At 37.3% G+C, this 16,954-nt stretch overlaps 1 protein-coding gene across 1 annotated transcript in view; it reads left to right on the top strand.

The window, feature by feature from the left end:
- SLC2A13 (solute carrier family 2 member 13) overlaps positions 1 to 16,954 on the top strand; it is a 362,649-nt gene that overhangs the window by 258,980 nt on the left and 86,715 nt on the right. The gene's annotated exons all lie outside the window — the stretch shown is intronic.

Raw genomic sequence — 16,954 nt, 5'->3', positions numbered from 1 at the left:
GTAGGACCTTGCTTATGAAGGAAGATAAGACGATGGGAAGGGTGGTGGGGAGGGACCATGAGCAGGAGGAACAGCATGTGCGAAGACACGAGGACAAAACTGCTTAAGGAAAAGTATTAGATACAATATTGACATCTTTCTGGAAGTTAAAAGTTGGGATTGATATGGAATCTAAGCAGGAATACTGTGAAACCATTTTAGATCATATGTGTATGACTCAGTGGCATCTACATTCCAGGTAAAATAAATAATCAGTAATTAAACTTTTCCATGATGTACACGTCTGATAGAAGAGATTATCATCTGTGTATTCTAACAGTCTTCACAGAGTTCCACAAGGATCCTCTCATTCATGTAAGCAAAAAAGGAAGTTTTCTTTCACTGCTGGGGTTCTTCCAGAGCATTAAAAAGTGGAAAGAGATGGTGGGAGAGAGTGAAATAATTCTGATGGCCAATTGCAGGTGTAGGAACTCTAATGTTAAGTCTAATGGTATACACACTGTGTGATTAGATGGTTGGAGAAATGGATGGATGGGTAGACAGATGGACTAAAGAATGCACAAATGAATTACTTAGAGATTGAATGAACAGGTCAATTAATGTATCTGGCAGCAGAGTTTCAAAGTTTATTAACTTCATTTTAGTGGTTGAAAAGGCTAGCAGCCCCTTTAAAATACATGGATAGAACAAGACCTATCTTTACTTATTTATTTAGAGCGAGTGAGCAAGCGCATGCACATGCAGGGGTGGAGAAGGGGCAGAGGGAGAGGGGGAGAGAGAATCTTAAGCAGGCTCCACACACCCAGTGTGGAGCCCAACACAGGGCTCGATCTCACGACCCTGAGATCATGAACTGAGTTGAAATCAAAAGTCAGACGTTTAACTGACTAAGCCACCGAAGTGCCCCAAGACCTAGTTTTAAAAACAAAAAAATGATAGTCCTTCAGCCTCAGCTAAATGGACACAAGTCTCAAGTCAATGGGTAAATGATTTATTAATTTATTAACTTTTACTTATATACTCCTATATGAAATTAAAACATTACATTGATACACTAAATTCCACTTGGAATCCACTTGGAACTTCATATTGAGTGGGTATTGTATCTGTGGTGGTTTCTCATTATAACAATGAGAGGATATATATTATGCCTTCCAGGTCCCAAATTCTGATATTTACTTTCCTTTAGAAGTAAATGGTTATACTCTTCCTTCCTCTTACTAATAAGTTTACTTATATATTTGCCTACTGATTTTTTAATATTCTTTATCTTGTTCTAAAAAAGACTTAAAGATGTCTTGATAAAAGAAGTTAACTTTAGAATAGACTGTTCCTAGATGTAGTGATGTTTACTTTCTTTGAACATCCCACATCAACTGCTAGATGATAGAGCAATTACCAGAATTCTGCGTGCTCTGCTTTTGATTTTTTCTTGATAGATATTTTAAGTAAAATGTTTTTAACATAGTTACTTCTGGCAAATTATTTAAAATATTACTGTTGTTGGGACGCCTGGGTGGCTCAGTCAGTTAAGTGTCTGCCTTCAGCTCACATCATGATCCTGGGGTCCTGAGCTCCACGTTGGGCTCCTTGCTCAGCGGGGAGCCTGCTTCTCACTCTGCTGCTCCCCCTGCTTGTGCTCTTTCTCTCTCTGACAAATAAATGAATAAAACCTTAAAGAAAAAATTACTGTTGTTTGAGCAACAACTCCGATATATGATGTCTGATTTAGATGGAGTAATTTAGATTCAGAATAAGACTGATACACGCATGGTCAGGGTATCTAAAGGCAGAAAGTTAGCCAGAGTATGAGAAAAGTTTTATGAACTTCTGATACAGGAAAAGAATGACAAACTTTTGAATGATTGTCATAATAAAGTAGTTTTCTTGACATCGACTTTTAGAGTTTAAATAAAAATATTTATTGCCCTAGTTAGTTTGCATAGCAGTTTATGATTACCAACCTATTAATCCTTCTGATCCTTCTAAGTTGTCATCTACCTAGGATTTCAATACCAAAGTATAATGGAGTAAAAGTGGTACAGCTTAATTTTATTCTCATCACAAAAACAGGCAGTAGTTTTTAAAACAGAACCAAATTTTAGATGTCCTTTGGGAGACAGTGAATATGAAAACAGTTATATGTTGTGTACCATCTTTCAGTTACATATTATGCTTTGTGGGAATTTGATAGGACATACATATATTCTGAGTGATTTTATAAAATAGGCCTGCATTCCCCATACTGATTTTGTTCTAGTCTCCTGGTTGTGTTCTTGTTTTGTTAAAATTATGTATACACTTTCCCCTTTCTTTAAGATAAGCATGAAAGTCATGTTTGCAATACAGTACCATAGGATGAGTAATGTTTAGGCTGTAAATGTAGGTACTGTGCTTTCCTCATGGAATGATCCATATAGGAAAATTGAGCAAATAAAACAGATTTAAAAGGGAAATTGATTTAATATCTGTCTTAAAAATGTATACTATTGATGAGATTGTTAATTTCTCTCCATTTTGGAAGGAATACAATTCTGCCTAATAAGAGTTAAATGCCTACACCTACTGACTCAGCACTTCCGCTTGTAGAAATCTATAGACTGTAGCAATGAGTATGTATTCATTCCAGTTACGGCCAAGTATTCTTTATCTGATTAAACATAGTTTCTTATGAGAGCTATCAAAGCTTTGAGGATTCATACCTTTCCTAAGTAACACTTCCCTCAAATTCTTGACATTTTCTTAGTTTTGAGTGTGATCTCAGTATATGCAAATCGCTATCATAAAATCCTTCAAAGTAGGCAGATATTTCCTAAAATATATGTGAAATTTCAGGGTTTTAATCTCATCTCATTCATTCATTCATGTGTTCATGCATGTAGTTAAAAATATTTATGGAACACCTACTTACAGGATTATAGTAAGGATAAATTAATATAAGAAAACAGTGCCTAGCACATAACAAGCATTCAGTAAATAATGTAGCCATTGTTATAATTAATAAAGCTTATAATAGGAGATGAGCGTGGGATGATGGGTAGTCTTTCAGAGAAGATTACCCTGAGCATTGGCTGTTTGAACTGAGCTCTGAAAGGGAGAGAGGAGCATGGCAGGCAGAACAAACAGCATATACAAAGGCCATGCAAGGCACAGAGAACTTGGCAAGTGCAAGGAACTGAAAGAATGCTACTGCAATTAGAGGAGCTTAAGAGAACACGGGTAAGGTAGGCGGAGCCAGGTTCATGCAGGACCTCAGAGGTCATGTGAACGATTCTGATCTTCAGTCTAGGAACATGAACCCATTGAGAAGTTTTAAGTAGGGTAGTGACTTGACCAGATTTTCAAGTCTAAACTTTCTCTCTGGGGGTGGGGTGCACAGAGGGCATATGCTGATGTAGGGAAACTGGTTATTAGAGTTGTCTATGAGAAAGACGATAATTGCCTGAACTATGGTGGCAATATTGAAGGTAAACAGGTAGGACAAATTCTAAATATATTTAGGAGAGAAAAATCAACAGCGATTAAAAATAAGTAATTGATTAACTATGAGCAACCAGGTAGAAGAGATCATGAAAATGCAATGTGGTTATTGGGTGAGGCAATCACTATATTTTAGTAGGAGTTGACGAAAGGGGCTGTGTATCTAATTCATTTTTATTTTCCCTTTTAAAATTTCTCAATTGAGAATCTTACTTAGAGTCATCTGAGGAAGTGTTTAAAGCTACCCATCCCTCATTCCCATGGATCTGCCTCAGCAGAATGGTGGAGGGTATGTTAGAAATACTCCCCCGGCTGATTCCAGTACATCTTCTATTAAGAATCACATACCATAATGCTTCAATTTTTTTAAATTTTTTTTTAAGATTTTATTTATTTATTTGAGAGAGAGAGAATGAGAGACAGAGAGCATGAGAGGGAGGATGGTCAGAGGGAGAAGCAGACTCCCTGCTAAGCAGGGAGCCCGATGCAGAACTCCATCCTGGGACTCCAGGATCATGACCTGAGCCAAAGGCAGTTGTTTAACCAACTGAGCCACCCAGGTGCCCTGCTTCAATTTTTTTAACTGCCAGCTTCCTTTCATTTCTTTTTCTTTTTTCCCTTGAATGTTGTTAAAGCAAGCATACAAAAATAATCAATGTGGTTCTTTTTCTATTGAGTAATATTTTTGTGTTTTTCTCTCCAGATGAAGTTTACAAGCATTAAAATTTCTAAACTGTTGCTTCATTATAGACCTCCCTATGATAATGACACTGGTTTTGAGAAACTGTATATGCCTAACTAAGTAGCTCCTCACAGTTTAGTTACAGTAAGAGTATTTTTGCAATCACTATACTTTCCTTCTCCTTTTGCCAACCTTGTGTGATTTAGCACATGTTGGCATGACACTATAAAGCTGTTAGATTCAGTTATAAAACTTAGAATGTGCAGAAGCCCTGTTAGCCCCTAATTTTTTTTTCCAGTGTTTGGCATCCTGGTGATGATGTGTTTGTATCCAGTAATTCTGAGCAACTTGACAGTGAATATAGTATTATACTATGAATTGCAACTTTCCATTTTTGTCAAATTTTGTCTTCTATCTAGTGATTTCCATTAAAATTAACTTCTTTTAATTTTTTGGCCTGGTTGTATAGGCTAATATTCTTTGAGGTTACAGAGGACAATATGTCAGTTGAATAATATCCATAGACCTACTTCAGATGAAGATAAATGTACGTAAAGGGAAAATGAGAGTTGAAACAAAAACCTCCTGACCTTATCATGTACCCTTATCTCCAAATAGTTATACATGTCTTTTGCTAGATTTAAATACCTAGGCCTGAATTTGATGCCTGGATGAGAGAATTGTGGAAGAGATTCTTGGAGGAAGTTGGTCACTTATGGGACATTCTCATTTTCTTCATGACCTTTTTATCTTCATGCCGTGGCATTTGGCCAGGGACCTGCAAAGACCCCCACAATAGCAGGATCCCCTATATAAACTTGTGTTTTCTACAATCAAGAAGTGCTTCTTGGGAAGCCAGAAAGGCAAAAAGGAGGACTCTAGTTTAGCTGTGCAAAGTAGGGAAAGAACATCCCAGGAAGAAGACACATCCTGTAGACAGGCCCTACGCAGGGAGCCTGGCTTCTTAAGGAGTGTGCTAGTGAGGCTGGGTCATAGCGGGCAAGCAGGAGAATGCCACAAAGATAAACTGGATGACAGACCATGCCGGGACCTCATAAACCATGAGAATTCAGGACATCATCTTAGATTATTGAGAAGCCTTTGAAGGGTGATGAGATGAAATGACATAATCAGATTTGTGTTTTTAAAAGATGACTCTGAAAAAAAATTTAATTTAAAAACATAAAAGATCACTCTGGCTGCAGAGTGGAGAACTGATAGAGGGACAACAAAGGGTGCTAGAGGGAGATGAGGTAAGAGAGCTCAGGAGCCTAGGAAGGAAGTAATGCAAAGTTGACATCGACCATGGAGACACAAAAACTCAATAGTTTGGAAGGGAGTGACAGGGCTGGGTGATCGGGTGGATGACATACAGGGACAGATGCTTTAGGCAGGGTTAGAATCATACTCAGGTGAGAGGAGCCCAGGGATCTGAAACTTCACTGCCGTCCACTTCTCAGAAACACTGTTCCTGGGGTATAACTCTACAGAGTCTTTCCCTTGCTTTCCAATTAAATATAGCAGTTACATAGTAAGAACAGTCCTTAGTATTAGCTGTCACTTATATTCTTATTTGAAACATTCCTTCTGGACCTCAGAAGACTTGGAGAAAAGCTGTTATGAACTTGTCTATTTAGGTTTGAAGTAACACAAAAAGGCAAAGGGAAAAACATGTATCTCTGATAACCCATAAGGACCTTTTGTCTCATTCAAGAGCTCTGGTCATTGTAATGAATAAATAAAATCAACCTGGAGGAGTTCTGTTCACATTTCAAGCCAACCCACTTTAGAATATCATCCCTGCTTTGTTCCATGTAAACAAAAAGAATACACTCTCCAGTATAGTGACAGGAATAGACTGCAGCCATAACCACTGGGGTATTTCCTTACAATAAAGGCCAAGGAAACTACAAATAAAATGAGTATAATGGAGTTTTTTTTTTTTTTTAAGACTTTATTCATTTGAGAGAGAGAGATAGCACGAACAGTGGGGAGGAGCAGAGGGAGAGGGAGAAGCAGGCTCCCCACTGAGCAGGGAGCCCAGTGTGGGGCTCGATCCCAGGACCCTGAGATCATGACCTGAGCCAAAGGCAGACGCTTAACTGACCAAGCCACCCAGGTGCCCCTAAATGGAGTTTCTAAAAAAAAAAAAAACACTTAACTATTCTCTAATTAAGTTTAAATAAGATCACTTTCTTATAAATTATGATATCAAATGAGCAATGAAAACAGTTCAGGTATTAACACTAAAACATTCTGGTTTGCTAAATAGAAGCATTTCCATCACAATGTAAAAGCATGTTACACAGCCCCTTCTGTGTTTGCCCTACCTATCGCCGTGGACCATCCTTTTAAAAAAAATTTTTTTTTTAATACAAAGCATAGCAATATGGTTAAAAGACTCTCTTTAGTGAATGTAACTTTGGAAACTATCTTTGTTGTCTGGGTGGGTGGGTGGGTGGGTGGTTGGATGAGGTGGGTTGGCTGGCTGGAGTTCAGAGAAGACAGGTGATGTACTGACGGAAGGAAGTTTTTAGTATAATTTTGTAGTCCTAGGAGTTAGGTATATTTGCTAGAAAATTTGGCAACACTCTGTTGCTATATATAGTTGCCAGTGTAGGAAGCTTCCAAGCCTTTGTTTCTTCAAAGTGCTTGGCCTTTACCTCTACTCATGTCTACAGCACGATGACTGATTCATTTTGTAGGCCTGCTAAAAGACTCCGCAGTTTAGTTGGGAAGATCTCTGGGCACGCAACGAGTCACATGCTGCACAGGTAATGCTTCAGTGAATTTTTCAGGTTGCTGCTTGGTAGTAACAAGAGAATGTTTTCCTCGTATTAATAAGCAAATAACAAAACAAGATGGTATGACACATGCCTCTTGGACTATAACGTCCAGGTTATATGGTGAGTAAATTAGAAGACTAGAAAAATGAAGTCAGGTATCTGGAACAGCCTGGTTTTAGAAGCAGACATCCAGCAATTGGTTGTTGTATGATTCTACACACTTTAGCACATCAAAGAATATGGCACTTTAGGAAAATATGTATATGCATTTGTAGTCAGTTCATTTAATAAACATTTTTGAGAGTGACAGTAGGTCAGGGGATACTGAGATTAAAGGGAAAAAAGGAAACCTTACTCCACATTCACAGCTAGGAGGGAGGAAGATGCAAATAAATAATTGCAAAGTAGCGTGATCGAGGCTGATAGATGTATCAGAGCATGCCCTGGCATAATTCACTTCTCCTGGAGCCATCACAGAAGGCCTCACACAGGAGGGTTCTTAACTTTAACATTCTTCTAGACGCCTTCTGAGAGTAATGTTCTCAGCTGCATAAAATAAATTATATGAATACACGGGAAATCAATTATATTGAAATATGACTGCCAAATATTTTTTAAATAAACCTGTTATATAGTAATGTATATAGTTCTTCACTAACATTAATAGATCTAGCTGCAGAGCTAAGTAGTTTCAAAACCACAGTGAATGTAAATGGTTTTTGTGATTTCTGCAACTACTGTAATGGGATATGAAAATATATGTGATTTCTATTGTCAGTAGTTTATTGCCTACATTCATAACTGAAGGAAATGCTAAATTTTAGTAAAAGGCTAATGAAATAGAGGTGTAATTTTTTTTTTTTTTTTCTCATCCGAGTTCATAGCCCTGTATTTAAGTCCTCATATAGGAGGGAGCTTGATCTAATTCTTCCAGGGTAAGAGTTTCTCAGACCAGTGAAAGTGGAGATGGCCCCCAGGGCATGTGTCAAACAGATTAGCTCTTCAGGGAATTCTAAAGTTTAGTAATGTTGGTGAAAGGGACACCGGTCATGAGATGAGGTAGAAGGAAGGGCAGGGCTTTATATAAGTCAAAATGTGTAGTTGATGAAAAGCATTCAACAGCATCAAGCAAGGAAGTAACACGATCAAATTTGAGCTTTAGAAAGAGTTTTCTGCTTGAATTTTAGGGGACTTACTGAGAGAAAAGGACAGAGACCTCCAGAAAGAAATAACAGGAGTCTGAAGTTATTGCATAGATGGTGAGCTTGAGGACAAAGGGGTCTTTGGAGATATGATTGGGAGTAGACTGGTTAGAGGGAAAGAGACTGTGTTTGGATAGTTCAATTCTGTGGATATTCAGTGCAGGTTAAATGACCCCAGGTGATATGCCTAGGAAGATAGATGGACCATAATTGCAGGCATGCTTTTTATTTAAAAATAATAATAGTTTCTTTTAATTCTTACTGTATGCAGGTATCATTCTTTTTGAATATAATCTCATATTACCCTTAAGTTTCCCTACGTGGAAGTTGCTATCATTATTTAATTTTATGGGTAAGAAAATAAGGCTCAGAGAGTTTATATAGCTTGCTGAGAGTGATGGAACTAGTAAATTGCAGAGCCACCTTATTCTCTCCACCACCCTCTTTAGTCAAACTAATGGCCTTTCTTTGAATATGTGTCAGTACTACCCAAATCTATGAGTATTCTAATGACACGGGTAGGTATCTATTACTCAAAAAGCAAAGGGAAGGGTTATAAGTTCTGCACATTAAATGCCAGGTACTTAAATACTAAGTTTTTATTTAACAAAATACTTCCCTGAAAACAAGTATCAAGTGATGAGAATTGTTAAAACCAGAGGCAACCTAATTAAATTTTGTCCTAAGGGTGCTATTTAATTGAACTAGCATTAAAACTCTTTAAAATCACTGCGAATCATTTCACCTTTTCAACATCTCTGATCCTAGCAAAATAAGAGGTACCTTAATAAATACCACGCTCTCACAAAGCCCTTACTGACTTGTAGGAGAATCATTTATGGAAAGAAAATAATGCCCAGCTTAGAAGTGTTAAGGAGTAGGTTTATAAATCCCTGCCTTAGGACCTTATCAAAATTAGAGAGGACTCCCTTCATTCTCCTAAACTTGCTTTTGATTCTTTTTAAAAAGAAAGAGGTTAGGAATTTTGGGACACTGATCAAGAAACTAGTCCTAGAGACCGTGTACCATAAACACTGTTCTTTCCAAAGGAATGCCAAACAACATTTAGTTATCCCCCATACTGGTTCAGCCTTCTTCTGGTGAGATGAGATTTCTTTATTTTCCCAAAAGTGTGTCTAGTTCTGGACCCCCACAGAGGGAGCATAGGAGACACAGAGGCAGGTGCCTATAATTCAGCTCAGTTCTTTGTGTGTACACCTGGGCAGTTGCTTCAGGTGGGCAAGATAGTCGGACCCTTTTTCTTACCTCCTACTAGAAAATGATCAGCAGTGGTGGTGGTCAGCCATAGGTTTCTTATCTTCTTTGAGGTTCATTCAATGGACAAGTCCCCTTTTTTCTCTAAAGCAGCACTGCAGGACAATAACTTCTTGACACAAATTTCTCACAGGAATTGTATAGCATTTTAAGTTCTGTTTGTTGCACTATAGAAAGTACGTGTGAATTTTGGTCTTACTCAGGAGCAATCGATTATAGTCACAGTTTGTACTGCCGTGTTAACAGGGCTTTAGGCCCATAAAGAGAAATTTAACCAGAATATCCCAGAACAGTTCCAGAAACTGATTCATTATTATTTCTTCCCAATAGAATGTTATTTCTCATGAAAAAAACTAACCCATGTGAATGAGTATCTGATGAAAGCACTATGACTTACCAAGCTACTTATTTTATACAAAGTTTGTAACAAGTTGTATTAGAATCATTAATAAGCACCTTATGGATCTTAACACACCCAAAACCACACACCCATGTTATAGTCCTTTATAAACCATGCTATCCCTTGTAATTGAAAACAGATTCCATAACATCTTTCAGTACTCTGTTGTTCTGAGATGACAGAGGACAAAAGATACTGAGACATTGTTCCTACCCTCACAGAACTTTTGAGTTTGTAGAAGAGAAAGATGCTTTTTCACAATTGCCTATAGTCTATATTTTAACACAAGAGTAAAGAATATCATTCTTTTTTATTCTCAGCATAGGGAAATAGATAATTCTATCATTTTTGGAAGGTACGCTCTGAAAATTTACTGTAAACTGTGTAGGAGTACTTAATATGCAATGATAAACTCAAAGCTCAGCATGTCTTGAATATTCTGTATTATTAGGTAGCTGATGATACAAATCTGTTTTTCGTTCCACTGCTTTTTACTTGATACATCTCGTGTAGCTGTATTTCTTCCAGTGCATCCGTATTGCATAGTTACCCATTTTTTTGTAGAAACCTGTTACTCTTTGGCATTAGCATTGGTGATTATGTCAATTCTGTGGTAATTTCATCTTAGAACAATTTTTTTGAAGTGATGTTGTACATTAGGACCAGCTTTTTGGTAGATTAATAAAGTCTCTAACCTCCACAGAGGCTTAAAAAATGCACTGCTCATTTTTATACTTTATCAGTGTCATAAACTCATTGCCAGTAACCTAATTGAGAGTCAGAATTTAACTTTTTTAAGCTTATTATCTTTTCTTTTGTTTGCTTTTAACTTTTATATCCTAAATCCATGCTGATTAGTCTTGGCAAATCAGGAATAAAAGTGTTTCATAGAACTTATTAGCATTTTCTAATTTTATCAATTCTGAAAACAAAGGAAATCTTTATGTTAATTGATTAGTATTTATACAAACATTTAACTCTGTGGGGCCTGAATATTTAACTCTTACTGACTTCTCGTTTTTATCTTTGTATGATTAATATGGGAACTGTCATACATATCTTCACAAAAGTTTAGTGTAAGATAATAAACATTTGAAATTGAAGATAATTCAAACAAATATTGGTTAATGTAATCAAATTTGGCAAGAATATGTATTATCTTCATTCATATGTTATTACAATCATGTATTATGCTGTGGGTCAGCAAAGACTTAAAATTCAATGAATGTATAAATTCCTGGCAGTTAGCATGTACTAATGTTGACACAGATGTAATTCTTTGTTAATGTTCTTTTCATCTCTCATATTGGGTGTGGGTGTTGATTTACTGTATAGGATAAGAATAAACCAGAAATCTAAACATGCTAAATTAATATTCCTGCTTTTTGTACTTGGAATTCCAGTGTGTATACCAAAGTGGTCTTTTATTCTTATGTGAACCGACAGTGTCAGTTTAGTCAACTGCAGAAGAATTAGAAGAAGAGTTAGTATTGTACTTGTTTTATGTCTGTTCTGTTAATATCTCTAGGCTACCTTATTTTACTTAATACCCAGATTGTTGAAAAATATATCTGTGCAGTAGAGAAGCTCAGTATTTTAAAGAGTCATTCATATAATTATGTTTTATAATAATAACTCTTTTTTGGTTCCATCACTACCCATTGCCAAATCCATTGACTTTTAGGATAGTATGAAACGTTTCCCAAAGCTGGGCAGACAGCATTCCAGACAAAAGGGAGTAAGTAGCATGTGTGCACAAACAAGTGAAAGCTTAATATTTTATAGGATCTACAAGTACAGGATATTTTCTAGTTTCAGATGCTCAATTTCACAGAATCCAATTTTTTTCTTTCATTAAACTATGTGCCTTATATAGCTAATTTTTTTAGAGATGACCCAAGAAGCAGTAATTTTAAGCTCTGTCATGGCGGGCAGGGCACTGGCATGAAAAAAGTATAGGCCATGGAAGGGGGGCCTGAAAGTTCTTAAAAATGCTTATGCTGTGCTTAGCAGAGCTGCACTGGTTCTCCAACTCTCATGGTCTAAAACTGTCTCCTTTCCCTTTCCTTTCTCCCTTTCTCAAGCAGAGGGGGTTTCCTTGCAAATCAGAGTCAACATCATCAGTGAGCATCCTTTGCCATGGCCTGACCCAATCACCTTCCCATCCCCTGCGTCCATTAGACAGATGAACATGGGGCCAGCTTCACGGGAGTCACTGAGTTTGTGGAGGAGAGCAGCTAAGGCCCTGCCCCTGCTGTGTGGCCTTTGCTGTGGTGTCTGGGGAGGATAGTGACTCTCCCCACCTCACCCCCCAGCCCTCCAGTACCCTTCCCATAGTCCTGTTTCAGGTGTTTGTCATGGGCTAGTTCAGAAATTTAAAAGCTGGGGTTTTCAAGTCATCTTTCCAATTCCTTTCCTCTGGAAAGAAGACACTGTCAGTGCCCCTGGATCCAAGGGAAGGCTCCTGTGGTAGTTCCTCTGTTAGCAGATGTCTCTCGCACTTTCAGGCATTGAATTTGAGGCAAATTTTCAGAAAATAGATGGTGCCTATAATTCTATTCAGGAAACATGGAGTGGACTCTAAACAAAAGTGGGAGTTGGTGAGAAATATACCTGACAAGCCTGTTGGGAACTTAAATTATAAGAAGTCATATGTACCAGAAATAAGGATTTTGAACTCCCACATTAAAAAAAAAATATGTGGGGGGCGCTTGGGGGACAGAGTTTAGCGTCTGACTCTTGGTTTCAGCTCAGGTCGTGATCTCAGGGTCATGGGATCGAGCCACATGTTAGGCTCCACGCTCAGCGTGGAGTCTGCTTAAGTCTCTCTCTCTCTCTCTCCCTCTGCCCCTCCCCCCTGCTCTATCTCTAAAATAAATAAAAATCTTTTTAAAAAAAGAAAAATACGTGAAGCTACATTAATAAGAATGTTATTTCAGATTTGTATTTTACAAAGATCTTCCTGGCAGCAAAGTAGAAATGGCAAAAGGACAAAGCTTTAAGAGTCTAAATTAAGACCTAAAGTGAAGGGATGAGATGTTGTCAGGTCTTGGTGACTGGAATGACTTGTAATGTTATTTGTTAATGTAGTTTAACTGCCCAGTTTTTATGACTTGCCTTCCCAACTAGAAATTTGTAACTTGAAAGCAGAAATTATGTTTCTTCTCTTTTTTCTCCCACAGTTTGCTTCCTTTCTTAAAAATAACCTTGCAACGGGGCGCCTGGGTGGCTCAGTCAATTAAGCGTCTGCCTTCAGCTCAGGTCATAATCCCAGGGTCCTGGGATTGAGCCCCATGTCAGGTTCCCCACTCAGCAGGGAGCCTGCTTCTCCCTCTCCTCCCCAGCTCATGCTGTCACTATCTCTGTCTCTCTCTCAAATAAATAAATAAAATCTTTAAAAAAAAAAATACCTTGCAACTAACATCATAAGGTACTTGTTTACTGATCTGACCGAGTAGTGAGACCTGATGTTTGCATGACTGTGGTGTTAACTTGCATGTTTTCCTCTGTAACTACACTAAGTACATAAACTGATTTGGAAATACATTAAGAGATTTTAATGTCAATCTTATGCCTACCTCAGCAAATTGAAGGTTCTCAAACAAGTTCTTTGTAGTACCCTATAACTGCTCTTCAGGCCTGGATATACACTGATAATCTTTCGTTTCCATTTAATTAGATGCTTGCATTTGGCTTTCAGCACTCACCTGTTTTGTTCTGATAAACTCAGTTTGAACTGATAAACTCAGTTGAACTGAGTTTGAAGATGTGGAAAGACACAGGGATCTAAAGATTTTAAACTGCAAGAGCAAAGTAAAATCATATATACAAATAATAAAGAGAGAAGAAAAAATACTCCTCTGAGAGAATATTTTTCCTAAAAAATCAACAGAGACTTGAAATCTATCCAGGAAAACAAAAAGAAAGGAATGGCTATATAATTCTGAAAGTAACTTAAAATCTACAAGATCTTTGAAGATTAAAGTCTTAAAAGACAGAAAGCAACAAATTGAACATATATGAGAAAAAGCTAAGAAATTTACTCATAAATGAAACTCAAATAAACATGAATCTCTGAGACTCCAAGAGAGACAAACTTAGTAATTATCCTGTCAGAGAGAAATTGGAGCAACAGAAATTGTAGCACTAAAAAAAGCAGCTTAACTGCTCATTTACCCTTTAAGGAAGAGTCACAAAGGAACAATTTACCACCTCAATCAGAGAAGTGCTGAGGTAAGATAGATAGTCATGATTACCTCAAAAAACAGAATCACAAAGAAAAATAACCTTGACAAGCTAGAGCACTCACATCATCGTCATTACCAAGTTCAAGCTCACATGTAAGAGTTGTGCTCAGCCATGGAGCCTCAGCCATTCTTAGGTGGGTGAGATTAATGGAGTGAGGCATCAACTCTGAGACTTTTTAGGTCACCTTTCATAGTGTTCAAGTAGCTTAAAAGAACCAGCTTGCTTACTAAATGCCCTACTCACCACTAGACATTAACTGAGATGGTGGGGGAAATCAGCATTACCAACTTGCAGTCATAGGCACACACCACTCTTACCCACATTTTGTTTTTATTTGGCCTACATTGCTGAATACTAACCATTTACCGGTTATTAAGCCAGCTGTTAAGGAAACAAAGCCCCTTGTCAGAAGTTGGCAATATCTTAGGTTGGCTTTTATTTACACTTTGAACCCATACTCACATTTCACGTTTTTAGAGAGATGTTGGTGCTTGAGCAGAAGCTGATATTTCAGAGTATATTTAGAAGTGAGTAGAAACTTACATTTAAGCACTGAAAAAATACTCTTGTAACATTAGGAATTGTATTTGGCTATATATAACAGAAAGACCCAAAATAACTGGCTTAAACAAGAGAGAAGTTTCTTTTACTCTTGTGTAAAATATATTAAAATGTAGGGAGTTGGGAGAAAATGTACTAGATCTAGTATCATCAGGGATCCAGGCTCCTGTCTTTTTGCTTTACCCACGCAAGTATTCATCACAAGTTCAAAGGATGGTCCAAGATGGCTGCAGGAGCTCCACCATCAGGTCTGAAACATGCCAGAAGGAGAAAATGTAGAAAGAATAATGCTTCCCAGCTGCATCAGCTCCCTTTGAAGTCTTCCTGAAAAGTCCCACACAGTATTTCTCACAGGCCAGAATTAGTCCCTGGCCATTTCTATTTGTAGTGGAGACTAGGAAATGTATTCTTTTATTCAGCAGTTGGAAGAGGAAGGGGGACCAGAGTGTTCCCAGTTAAGAATCAGATTCTCTTACAAAGGAGGAAACAAAGAATGGATATAGGGATAGACTACTAGCAGTTTTTGATATAGCAGTAGAGAGAGACATCATATTTATGAGTGGTTCTGTTTGACAGCAGAAAGGATGGATTAATTAACCAAATAGGGCTCTACACATTTTCATGGTTTAGTTCTCTTTATAGTGATTAGAAATCTTAAGGTCAACTTTGCAGGTGTCAAGAAATACGGCCCTCTTCAATAATTTACCTCCAGCTTTGCAAGAGAGAAAGAATCATTAAAATCGCCATTTGTGTTATTTCTTTGGCCTCATAAGCAAGTGAAATAGCTGCCCTTTGTCATGTTTGTTCAAAATGAGTGATTTGAGTAAGTATTTTGCTCATTTATCCAAAAGCAATAGTCATGGCAGCCACTATTTATGATATAGTCATCATTGTGCTGACCACCATGCTAAGAGCTTTACATGGAATCTCTTTCCTATCCTTTAGCAAAACGGAGGCAGATGCTATTATTTTCCCCATTTTTACCAATGACACTGAGGCTTAAAGAAGTTAAGTGAACGTTAGAAGATCATATGGCTTAGCAGACACTAGAAGTGGGCTTTAAGAACACAGCTCTTCACCATTAAACTCTTCATTCTGAAATTTACCAATTAAGCAGTGGAATGCCCCTGCCCAGAGAGGGTGTCACATGCCTTAGGAAAGTGAATAATAATTCCTTATGATCAAAGGCCAGTAGGTCTAAATATTGCTGTGTTTTTACTCATTCACTGAAATTGAGATACTTCTTCTGAGAAATCTTTTTTTTTAATTTTGCTCATTTATTTCATTTATCTATGTTTATTCAGCTCAGAAAATTTCTGTTATTTTAAGGATCATCACAGAGTATCTTTGGTATACAAGCAAGTGCTTAAGATAAAGTAAAATCACTCTAAAATATTTTAAACAATTCACCACCTTGGGTTCCCTTAGAGCAGCAGAATGATCTGAATTACCAAATTTTAAATGTGAGTATCTGATCCAAGTTAAATTACAGTGTTTATTTTGTTTGTTTGGGTATTTGGTTGTTTTTAAGCTTCTGTTATACAAATAGATGAATATGGAAAAAGTAATTTAGAAACAAATACAGATGAGATGCACTTACAAAGAAATACCTTTAGGCAAATGAGACCGTATCTGTACACTCAGATGAGAAAATGAAGACCATGAATGCCGTTCTCTTCCTTGCTTCTTCATCTAGTTATGGAGATGAATTACACAAGAAAACCTGAATATTTTTCTTAAAGTGAAGAACCATTGTGTGCTGATATTAATATTTTTACCCCTTAACCCCAACATCACTTTACTAATAACTCTGGTTCCATCAACCTTCAATTCTTTATAATTTTGTGAAATTCTGTCAGCGTGACAGTCTCTACCCTAAATGGAGTTGCAGACAGCAGAAGACATGACTGTATCCAGGGAGATGACTTCCGGGCTATCTCATTTCATCTCTGTCACACAGCACAGCTTTCAAATCAAACATCATTCTGGGGCTCCGGGAGCTGATTGTTTCTCTCACTCTGCAAGCAAAACTCACATTGTCCTTGACATTCAGACATATCATTTCCTGTAACATAAGAAAGTGCTCCCAAGTAACCATGGAAGAACTGATAAGCAAATCCATATAAGCCAAAATATATTTATCCTTTTGATTTTGTTGTTTCTGTATGAAGCACTTCCGATATGATAAGCATAGTGCCAGGTGTTGTAGTTAATGAAAAATATAAAACAGACTTGGTTACCATGTTTCTTTCTTGGTGCATAAAGAAGATACTTGGGCAGTACTTAAACATAGAACCATCAATTATCAAAGCAAACAAAT

The sequence above is a fragment of the Halichoerus grypus genome, chromosome 6 (assembly GCF_964656455.1).
Source record: "Halichoerus grypus chromosome 6, mHalGry1.hap1.1, whole genome shotgun sequence".
NCBI lineage: Eukaryota > Metazoa > Chordata > Mammalia > Carnivora > Phocidae > Halichoerus > Halichoerus grypus.
The sequence above is the reverse complement of the archived record's forward strand: the minus strand, read 5'-3'. Positions and strand labels throughout refer to the sequence as shown.